This window comes from Notechis scutatus, chromosome 2 (genome assembly GCF_049901735.1).
Source record: "Notechis scutatus isolate UNSWTSFEM ecotype Mainland chromosome 2, rNotScu1.2, whole genome shotgun sequence".
In the NCBI taxonomy this organism is placed as follows: domain Eukaryota; kingdom Metazoa; phylum Chordata; class Lepidosauria; order Squamata; family Elapidae; genus Notechis; species Notechis scutatus.
This window is the reverse complement of record NC_142010.1, coordinates 99,950,734-99,962,318: the sequence shown is the minus strand read 5'-3', so window position 1 is coordinate 99,962,318 and position 11,585 is coordinate 99,950,734.

Below are 11,585 nucleotides of genomic sequence, written 5' to 3'. Positions count from 1 at the left end.
GGGGAAAAAGAATCTTAAGCAATGTTTGTGCTCAAATCTGTATCAGAAAAGTTTTTTAGAGTTAATGCAGCTGTGAAAAGCATTGCCAGAAGTGTGTCAACTGCAATCTGTTATATATAAACATTTTTCTCATGGGAGGAAATAATTGCTTTTTCATGGACCAAAATTCAGAGGTTTTCTTTGGGGGTGGACCAAAGCTTTGAAGTTCCGAAATTCTCTCCCTGGCATTCCTACTTAGAAGAATTAAGTAGATGGTGAATGAAAGACCTCTTGAGACCTTGTCAAATGGAAGTTGATTGTTTTCATTCCAACGAGCTGAAAGTCTGACTTGGGCAAGCCAGAGTTTTAGCTCATTTATTTTTTCATCTACATACAAATCTTTTGGAATTAATGGATATAAATTCCCACAATTTTTGTTTTCAAAACACGGTTTACTTATTTTTGCCAATATAGATATTAAACATTGTACAGGTATATCAAAAAGTGAGGTTGAGCCTCTTAAAATAGTATCTAAAGTTCAAATAAGTCTAATTGTAAATGTTACGCACATTTCTGGATGTAGAGTAACTCCATTCATTGCTCAATTCTATAGTCTGAAGTAGCTACATGAATCTTATTGATGGAAGCCATAGATGGCAGCTTGTCAGGAGTTTCACTGAAGAGATTTAATCTGTCATATTTGTGCTTGTTTTTGATATTTCAGAGTTCTATATTCCCCCAGTTAATAGCAGAATACAGTGGTAAAAGTTTGTGAACCTGTCAAAAGTTTGTGAAACCTTTGAAAATATCCATAACCCTGCAATATTGTGGCCTATAAGTGATTTGAGCTTCATCTATATTAGTAGATAAAGAGGTTCTGGTAAAATAATACACAAATCTCTCATGTGTCATGTTTTTTGGACCATTCACTTTTTGGGGGGATGGTATGTGAAGCTTTAGATATAATAATTTATGGCATCTCATTTACTGTTAGTAATTTCAAATAAATGTTCTGTTTTCTCTTGACCAGTCCTGCAATAGCTCAACCCATTCCTTTTTACAACCTATTTCTTTTTATGCTCTGAGATATAAAGCCAACTTTAGTGGTCTGATATGTTACAACCTATCCTGTCATAGGTTAAACTGAGAAGCTTCAGTGATGTTAGGGGTAACCAATGCTGCTAATTCAACGGGTTCAGGAAGTCCAGAGGAGATTCCAGCTGCAGGGCTATTTGTGGTCAACCACTTTGGAAGTCAGGCAAAGTGGGAGGACCATTTTCAGTGAGAAAGTTGGGGGCGAGGGCTGGCTTTAGGGCAACGGAGGGTGCCATTGCTATGAAAGTTTTGGGTTGTATAGGTGGGATATTGATTGTAATAGAAAATGCTGTTAGTTTGAGTGTTAGTTTGAGTTGGTTGGTGGCGAAGTTGGGCAGAAGTCATGATGGGTTAATGATGGAAAGGGCCTGGAGCTACAGGGAAAACGGTTCTTGTTTGTGTTAGATTGAGATAGAGTTGAGAGGAGCACCCTACAGTCCATTTCAGAATAAAGGAAACCATTTCATTGATAATCTCATTTTCACTCTAGTGACCTTCAAATTGCTGATCACAAATATTCATTTGCTATAGATTTTGGTCATTTTCTGAGCGTTTCATGGACAAATAGGCAGACACGATACCCATTGGCAAATCTTGAGTGGGCAGAGGTGGCAATATTCTCAGAGATTTGCCCTTAATTTCAAAGCCTCAAAGTAAAGATCTAGTGGGGCTGGGTGAGAAGGCTATTGATCTTTAAAGATACTTCAACTTGACTAGGGATTTTGCTTCTGAAATGATGGAGTACAAATGTTTGTGCCGTAAGAATAAGGCAGGAAACTTACTGGTGTAACCATCCTGCCCAACAGAGTTTCTACCTGCCTTTCTGGACTTGGGGTCTGGGTTGGTATTAGGTTTTGCTCAACATTGGTGCTGGGAGGTTTCAGTCTACATGCACTGTTGGCTAGGAGAGCTCAGGAATTCATGACTTACGTAAAAACCATAGATCAGTCTTAAGTTTGTCACACCTAAGAATATACATGTTAGACTTTGTATTTCCCTTGGAGCAGTTTCATGAAAGGCATATGAAGGGTATCAGCCCTTTCAATGGTCTTATTACTTCCTGGTCCAGTTGATTGGGACCAGTGGTGGAATTCAAAATGTTTTACTACCGGTTCTGTGGGCGTGGCTTGGTGGGCGTGGCAGGGGGAAGGATACTGCAAAATCTCCAGTCAGTTGCCGGTTTTCCGAACTACTCAAAATTTCCGCTACCAGTTCTCCAGAATTGGTCAGAACCTGCTGGATATCACCTCTGTCTACCAAGTCTTTAAGATGAAAGAGCTCATTCAGATACTCTCTGATGTCTAATGGATCCAAATGTTTTTAGCAGATGCTTGCACAGCCTCTCAGTCATCTGCTGGGCAATTTTATCTTGTCTGTTTGGCCACTGGCAGTAAGAGGCTTCCTTGGCACTTTAATTGCTCTCAACCAGACTTTCTCTATTGGCTGATCTTGGAAGACACCTTTACTTAGGAACTCCAGGAGAAGGTGGCAGTAAAAATCCCTGGAGCATTGGTCTGAAATGAAGCTGACTAGACACAAGTACAAACCAAATTCAGGCCTACACTCTGGGAACAAGGAAGTCAAAGTTTCTTCAATTCTTTTCATTGAGTGAGCAGGATATTTCCCAGCTTGCTTAATAAGAAGAGGAAATTCCATTTTAGCAAAGTAATGACATGTAAGTCTGCTTTCCATAGTGACCACATTGCCCAAGATTTTGCTGATCATATTACTCAGATTTCCCAAAGATGACTTTATGGGCAGAGGAATGTGATTGTGGTAATACCTGCATGTATCATCCAAAGATGTCTTTTGATTGGTGAACCTTAGTGAAATAGACATAGAGTACTCTCTAGAATGAGTTCTGTTCTTCACAGACTTCATCCATGCCTTTCCTAGTACTTTTAGTGGAGGTGGGCTCAGGGCAATCTGGAGAATCATCAGAATCACACTTTGAGATAATATGATGCTACAGCCTTGAAAGAAGTTCTGGTGGCCTTACTCTGGATGAAGAAGCTCAATGTGAATCTAGTTGTTTTGGACAATAATACTGTTTTCCTTCTGGAACAAGGTTATTGTGACATATTTATCAGAAGACAACTACATTGTTCCTATGATGAAGCGGATTATCTGGACGCATTTTCATCACAGTTCAAACCTGAGCTTGGGATAGAGGTGACAACTGGTTACTCTAGTACCCAGTTTGTAAGATCTTCCGATGGGGAGGCATGCCCCTCCTGGTCCTTTTAGACCTTCCAGTGGATATCATCAAACATAGTATTCTAGACTATCTGCAAGGGTTGGAGGTTGGAAGCAGTGTTCAATGGTTTCATTACTTTAGATAGCAACCCAGTCAGTTCTATAGAGGGAAAAAGAGGTCAAGCTGGTATTCATTTTGGGGCTCTTCTGGATTCAGTCTTCTTGCCTCAAATATTTTGCATGTAGCTGCTGGGAAAGCTCATCGGTTTGGGGCAAGACATCTTCAATATGCTGATGATATTTAGCTTTATAGCAACCTCCCCCCAAGTTGTGCTAGATATGCAGTTGAAGCTTTGCTGTGTTTACTGGAAGCTGTAAGAGTCTGGATGAGACAAAACAGACTTAAGGTGAACCCAAGGAAGATGAAGTTGCTGTTTGTGCATTGAAATTCTCTGTTGGCCCCTGTGTCCCTTGATGGGGAAGCATTATATAAGAAAGAGCACCATTTGGAGGTCTAAATGTCAAAGCATGTTAAATATTTGATACAGGCTTTGCATTAGCTAACTCTAAACTTTCAGGCACAATTCAAAGTGCTGTTGAGATCCTGCTTGTTTCTTTGGTTTCATTTCAGTTGGTGCTAAAAAAATAAGCTCCTCCAAAGTTCATGAGGACTGCATCTAATTTTGAATGTTGTTAATGGATTTTAAGGTTGTATTTGCCAGTGGTTGGTTATTTAATGTTATTTTTTCCTAATTTAAACTATGGTTACTGTGAATACTTTGATATGAGTGTGTTATTTTGTTAACCACTAGCTGTCTCAGCAGGTTACTGCAGAATCTAAGTTCAATTAATAAAGATACGAAACAATAAAATGTTTTGGATAATGATTGTTTAAGAAAAATCTCTTTGGATGGAGTTCTGATCATAATGTAATGGTATGTAGGATCATGAATAGTTCTAAATGATTCACAGGTTTTCTCTCACCACCAATACCTAGATAAACTTCCATGGTATTTTTCCTTATTTAACAAAGTAATATATCTTAATAGCAAAATATGTCATTGCAGCTGGGACTTCTTATATAGAGTATTTAAACAGAGTAAAAATTTACTTATATCAGAAAATAAGTTTTTTTAAATGTTTTAACAACAACAACAAAATCAGGATGTGAAACTAATTCAGTTGTTTTTCATTATGGAGTATTCTGACTGAATTACTTTGATTTCTTACCACTAAGTAATTATTAAGAATTATCAAATAGCTATTGATCAGTGTCTATTCTGTACATTCTAACCAAGAAAGAATAAAATAGGATCTGATTTATAGTGAAGACACCTGGCTGAAACATACATGAAAGGCCAGCCAGCTAAGATTCTTTAGAACCCACAGCCCTTCAAATCCTTAGTTTGAGTTTCAACATATTAAGAAAAAATTGGAATACCCTGCCCATAACTTGCTTATCAATTTTTTTTTTTTTTTTTGTGACTAGTTATTCCTGGCTGGATTTCTGTTTGGTGCTTTAAACAAAAACTATGTTGTGTAAGGGTGAATTTTGTAATTTATAATGTGACGGCTATCAGAAATCATGAAATCTATCACCAAAATCTCATCTTAGCTACTTTCTTTAATATGTCTTGGAAAGTAGAGTCCAACATCCCACTTAAAGCTCAAATGTAATTAATGGCTCAGAAAAAGCTAAATGATCTAAAGCAACACAACTATGTATTTTGTTGCTGTTTCTGTTTTGAATCTATGGGAATTTTAGATAATAGATAGAATTTTAGATAACCTGTCAAGATAATTTCTCCACACAATATTAATAGTTGAATCTATTTTCCTGTTGAAATAGCAGCAGGAGAAAGAGTTAGAAGCTAATACCAGGATCTCTGATAGTGGATCTTTCAGTACTTCTATGTCTGTAGACAACTTTCTGAGGTTTGCCAGCAGGGTTGTCTCCAGAGAAGGCAAAAATCATGGTGGTCACAGCCATGCAGCTGAAGCTCATGTCTGTTTTGTGTGTGTGCCTCATGGCTGCCAACACCATCTTGATTTTTAAATTAACCTCCTTTGTGGAATACTTCTTGCTTGGTCGATTCCTAACTCACTTGTGGGATATGCTTTGTTACTGTCATTTCTTTATTCTTTATTTCTCTGTGCATCATTACCCACTTAATTTCCATGACCATAATGTTATGGTTGAAGGGGCAAATGTGATTTAATATAATATTGGGGGCTTCGATCCATATTCTTGGCATAATAGTGAGATTTCAGATAGCTTTGACATTTGATTTCTGGAAAGACCATACCAGCACTGCAGCCTTTTTGTGAACAGACACATCCTATTTTCATCACAGTATTGTGAATGAGAATCAACAATCATGATTAATCACTCTTTTTCCAAATGATCCAAAAAGTTTGATCAACCATTTTCTAGCTTTTTAATGAGAGATTAGATTAATGGGAGTGAAGAATATCAGCTGAGAATCCCAGACTCTGGGTTGCCTTTAAAAGTAGGGTTAGTTTTTTTGAAGTTTACAGATTGAGTTTGCTTGAAGGTGCAGTGCTGCTCTTCCTTTCCTTGAATACTGTGCTTTTAGGATCTTATTAGAGAAATGGCTGAAAAGCCCCAGCTCTTCCAACTTATTTTATAAACTTCAAAACACATCCCAAAAGACAAAGAGGCCAAAATGCTAGAAGACAACATTGGTTTTCCATAGTAAGAGAAGTGCTACGTACAGTATTTGCATTCCCATTCTGAACAATGCTAAATTTTCACTTTATAATTTTTTTTGTAGGGACACTGTTGGGCTGATAAAAAACAACAACACCATTGTTCTATCTCCAGCACACAATGACATAATGTAAGATCATTAAATATATCTTTTCTCCATGAGAGCTTAAGCTGGACTGTGTGTACCATTCTGATGGATTCTCTTCAAATCTGCTAAATGGCATCTAGCAAATTTTGAAACTATACTGAGGGAGATTTCCACACCCACACCCACTTAATGTTGAAAAATGTCGCTACTTACATAGGGGAATCTTAAAAGCAGATAATCGGGAAGAGAAAGGTGTTTAATGACAATTTGTTTCCTTGGCAAATGCTTTTATTTACTATTCCCTCACATTTGTTAAACCAACTCTGCTTATTTTTTTTATTCTTGCTTGGTGAACGGGTTTCAAGGGTTGTTTTTCAGGCTTCCTGTCGAGAGGAAAACTTCCCTCCCTTCACAGGTGGTTTAAGTGTCTGGCTACCACTTCATTTCTTGTTCCCCTTCCATGCAGAATGCCAGCTTAGGCCTTTTTCTCCCAGAACTGCCACTAGCATCAAGCCACACAGTTATGAAACGGCATCCTGTGGGTGTTGTGGCTGCTTTGTCTGTTGTTTGGCTCAGACAGGTGCCTAGGGTGGTGGCAGCAGCAGCAGCTGCGCTGTTATGTAAGTGGCGCTCAGGCGATGTCTGGAACACTCTGCCTCAACCAGAGGCTGCTGAACTCATTAGCAGCCGCTCAGCCAAGCATCTGAAACCAGTCCGGCATGACTGCAGCTGCACGCTACAGCAGCTCCAGAGGTTTAATAAGAACAAAGTTGGGGTGGGTGTGTGTTTTTTTGTGTGAGAAAGTTTTTGGCTTCTATGGTCCAAACATGTCCTACTAATCCTGCAGCTGCCACTTCCAAAATGTTCTCATGCAATGTGATGATTATATGGAAGCTTTCACTGAGCTGCAAATACCGTAACTGTAAATAATGCTTTAGATATGTATACTGGGAGGAATTTTTTAAAAAACACAGGTAGTCCTCGACTTACAACCACAATTTAACCCAATGTTTATGTTGCTGAGGAATTTAAGTGAGTTTTGCCCCGTTTTACAACTTTTTCTTGCCACCTTTGTTAAGTGAATCACAGCAGTTGTTAAGTGAGTAGCATGTTTGTTAAGTGAATCTGGTTTCCCCACTGACTTTGCTTGTCAGAAAGTTGACCCCCACTGCACACTGCAACAGTGTGACTCCCAGGACACTGCAACCATCATAAATGTGTTGTGGTTAGCCAGCAGCAGGTGCGGATGGCTGAGGAGAGCGAGGACTCAGATGAGGGGCCAGGACCATTAGGGAGTGGACTGCTGCCTTCAGAGATTGTGGGGGCTGGCAGCAGCGATGAGGAGGTTCCCGAGGAGTCTGTACCAAGTGTGCGTGCACGCAGGATTGCTCGTAGGAAAGAGCAGCCACAACAGCACGGGCGACTCAGGAGTAAGGCTGCCCCTCCTTCAAGAAGATAAAAGCCAGCTGTGAAAGGAACGTACTTTGCAGAAGGCAAAGACATTTTGAAACTCCATCCTTGTGGACATTCCAGTATCCTGAGTTTGTATTTGAAGATTCTTGTATTGCAAATTATTTCTTGTCTGTTATCTTTTGGCAAGTTTGGCAAGGCTTGTGCTTATCACAGCTAATTATTTTGCAAAAGCATTACAAGGTTTCTTTTCCTTTGGATTGTGTTTGATTTGTTGGAAAAGGGCTTGGGTCAGAACAAAAGAGTCAGTTGTCAAGCATCCAAATGTACATCGCATGACCATGAGGATGCTGCAATGGTCATAAGTGTGAAAAATGGTCATAAGTTACTTTTTTTTAGTACCGTTGTAATTTCGAATGGTCACTAAGCGAACTGCTGTAGGTCGAGGACTACCTTTACATAGTATAGGTGAAAAACCTTGTAGAATAATATGGATAGGTTTCTGGGCCTTCAAGATTGCCAAAAGGTGGAATGTTTCTTTGTCCCTTAAAGCAGGGTCTCCAACCACCGGGCCGCGGACCAGTACCGGTCCGTGGAACATTTCCTACCGGGCCGCCGGTTTGCTGGGCGCCGCCATCTTGTTTGACGAGAAAGTGCTTCCGGGTGAGCTTTTCCGGTTGGAAAGCAGCATTTGGGTCCTGAAGGAATCCTCGCGCCTTAGTTTCATCGAAGGGGGGGGCTTCGAACGAAACTAAGGCGTGAGGATTCTTTCAGCACCCAAGGCAAGGCGAGCCAAGCAACCGTCCCAAAGCCGTCCCAAAGCGAAGCCCATCGACAAAGGTACAAAGGAGGAGTTGAAGGTGGCAGGGAGAAGCGGGGGACGGCTGGCTGGCCGGTCGCTCGGCTCACCTTGCCTTGTCATGCGTGCTGATGCCGGTACCGGGCCGCGGATCATTTTGTGATGCCGGTACCGGGCTGTGGCACAAAAAAGGTTGGGGGCCACTGCCTTAAAGTAACGACACCTTCAGAGTCCCTTCTTGTGCTGAGCTCAATTATATTAGATTCAGATAGTGGAAATGTTAGCATAGATACTTCCTCAGCTGTGAAGTCAATTTCACTGCTGTGCGAAAACTAACTCACCTCAAACTTCTACAGATGTTCGTTCTAAGATAAAATGGAAGTCATCCTAAACTGAATGCAAAAAGTTTAGAATTTATTAGAATATGCCATATGTAAATGATATATTCAGAGAAGAAGAAGCTTCTTGGATGAGAAGCGAAAAGTCTTCAAAGAAAAACCAGACAGTCCAGTTGCCACTTGAAATAGCACCTTTGGGACATATGTAAATACCTGTATGTAACAGTTATTGCACCTAATCTCTCTTGTGTGGTGCTGGGCTTCTGTGGTCATTCAATTATAAGTCCTCTTTAATAGAATAGAATCACTATTGAATGTTTAACATTACCTAGAGATACTGTTTTTAAAGTACAGGTTCAGAAGATTTGCAGGATTTGCAAGATTTGAAGGAAAGTGAAAAGGGTAAAAGATACAAAGTTGTGATTTCCATGCGTTTCCAGAGAGTCATTTGGCATTAATTCTGGAATGCCCCTCTGCCACCAATCTGAGTCACTGCTTGAGGAATGACCATTATAATCCTGTTTGAAACATTCTTTCTGAAGGTTTACAGTCAATTGCTTATAAATATATGTTTGCTACCAAAAATGTGTCTGTGTTGTACAAAACACACACACTAGATTATGAGCTTGAAAAAACTTTAGAACTTAAAACATGCTTGATAACATTCCTAGAACATATTAAAGGCATAGGTTTTTTTTTTAAAGGAGATTTGGAATGACAGCAGTATACAGTGTACATTTTCCATACTAATTTGATATATGCTAGTAGAGAGTGGTATGTCTGGGCATTTCAACATGAGATCTGAAAGCAGTTCTCAGCCTCTGGGATTTCACAGGGTCAGCTAAATTCGTGGCTGAATCCACTGAAGTCAGGTAATCTCAAATGCAAACAAACCCAAACTCCATTCATTCTTGCATTCATTCATTCTCTCTGCAACAGTGTGATTCTGCAAAGCAGGTGGGTAGTTTCAATCCAGTAATCCTGGTGGAAGATCACTTCCCTCCCAAGCTTCAGCCACCCTTAACTGTCAGCAGACTTTTATTAAGTTTATACCTTTAAAGGAAAAAGGATAAAGGTGGGTATCTTTATGCATGGTTTGCAAGAACATAATGATTCTGCCATTATTGTCTCCCATTATTCTGTCCAGGTACCTAAAATATAATAGATAAGAACCCAGGTACAGGATGGAATGCATGTTTCAGTGTAACATACAAAGCAAGAAGCAATTACAGTAAGGGTCTGGGTATATGAATTGTATTTGTGCATATAAACACTATTTCAACAGAAGAATAAAAACTGGCAACATTCATTCAGAAAATAAGTCAAATGATAACATCAAATTATATTTTGTATTCAACAATAACACTGCTTAGAAACATACACACCCATGGACATTTCCACATATGTTTAGTCATATAACTAGAAACAAATATTCATTGTTGATATTGTGTGTCGTTGCTTAGTTTTGAGACAAGTACAAATCACAAAAAGATTCAAGTGTAGCTAGTAATGGCAGATTAGGAGCATCATATTGTGAAACAGAAAGCTCTGGCACTGAAAGAAGAATCTTTGTTGCAGAACAGTGGGCAGAAAAGCTTACATAAGCAGAGGCCAAGGTTGTTGGGCTCAAAGGCAAACATTGTATGAAAACCAATGTTAAGGATGGATTGGAGCTGGTAACCAAACTTCCCCAATGCAAACAGACAACAAGCTCCAGAATTCCTACCTGTCCAAAATATCTAGAAAGCATCCAATGGAGGAAGAAAGGTTTAGCAGCTATTCTAGCACAGCCAGAAATTATAAGCCAGAGTTTTATAAAATTTGAAGAGCATTAACATATAACCTTTTAACATAATTTGTTAATAGTAAACATAATTTGATGTGATGAGTATAAACTATGATTTATAACTAAAGTAGCTATTTTCATGCCACATTAAGCCAATAATAAATAAGCCATATTATGGCTTGCTGCAGTATGTGAAGCTTCCCCCAGATTTAATACAAGTTAAATAAGATTTAAGAGTGGGTTCTATCATGCATTGATACAATTAATGCTCAATTACAATGTTAACTGGGACTGGAATTTCTGTCACTGGGCAATACAGTCTTAAAATGTGATGTCACATGACCACATTGTTTACCAACAGCAGTTCCAGCACTCCCAGTTTCCATTGTAATCCCAGGACCGCATGACTGGTTTAACAAGGACCTCACCCGAGAGTGATATAGGAAGAGGTGAGAGTCTCAGACAAGCAGTTGGGCAGGAAGGCACCACAGAAGCCACTACCATCAGGTGCTAAGGTCTGCAGAATGGCAGGTGCAAAAAAAAGCATTGGAAGTGACTTGCAACCTCCTGTGGCTTTCCCATTGACTGCTTGTGGGAAGCTGGCAGGGACGGTCGCAAATGGCAATCCAATGACCATGAGAGGAAGCAACATAAGTGCAATCCAGTCGCCAAGCAATCTGATCATGATCACATGACTGGGAGGGGGTACTGGGATGGCTGGAAGTTTAAGGACTAGTTGTTTAGCACCATAGTAACTTTGAAGAGTCATTGAATGTATAGTCATACCAGTAATTGTATAACATAGGGCAGTGATGGTGAACCTTTTTGTTGTGGTTTGCCGAAAGCGCATGTGTGCCGGCACTCGCAATGCAATGTGCCCTGCCTCCCCTGCGCATGCGTGCGCAACACACCCGCCCCACCCCTTACCTGCATTGCACATGCGCACGCCTCCCAGCTGATTTTTGGCTCGTTTTAGGCCATTTTCGCCCCCCTGGAAGCTTGAGAGAAGCCTCTGCAGCCTCGGGAGGCTGAAAAAATGGGCCCGTTTCGGCACTTCTGGTATTTCCGGAAGGCCTGTTTTTTGACCTCCCGAGGCTGCAGAGGCTTCCCTCAAGCCTCCGGGAGGGCGAAAACATCCTCAAACAGGCCAAAAATCAGCTGGG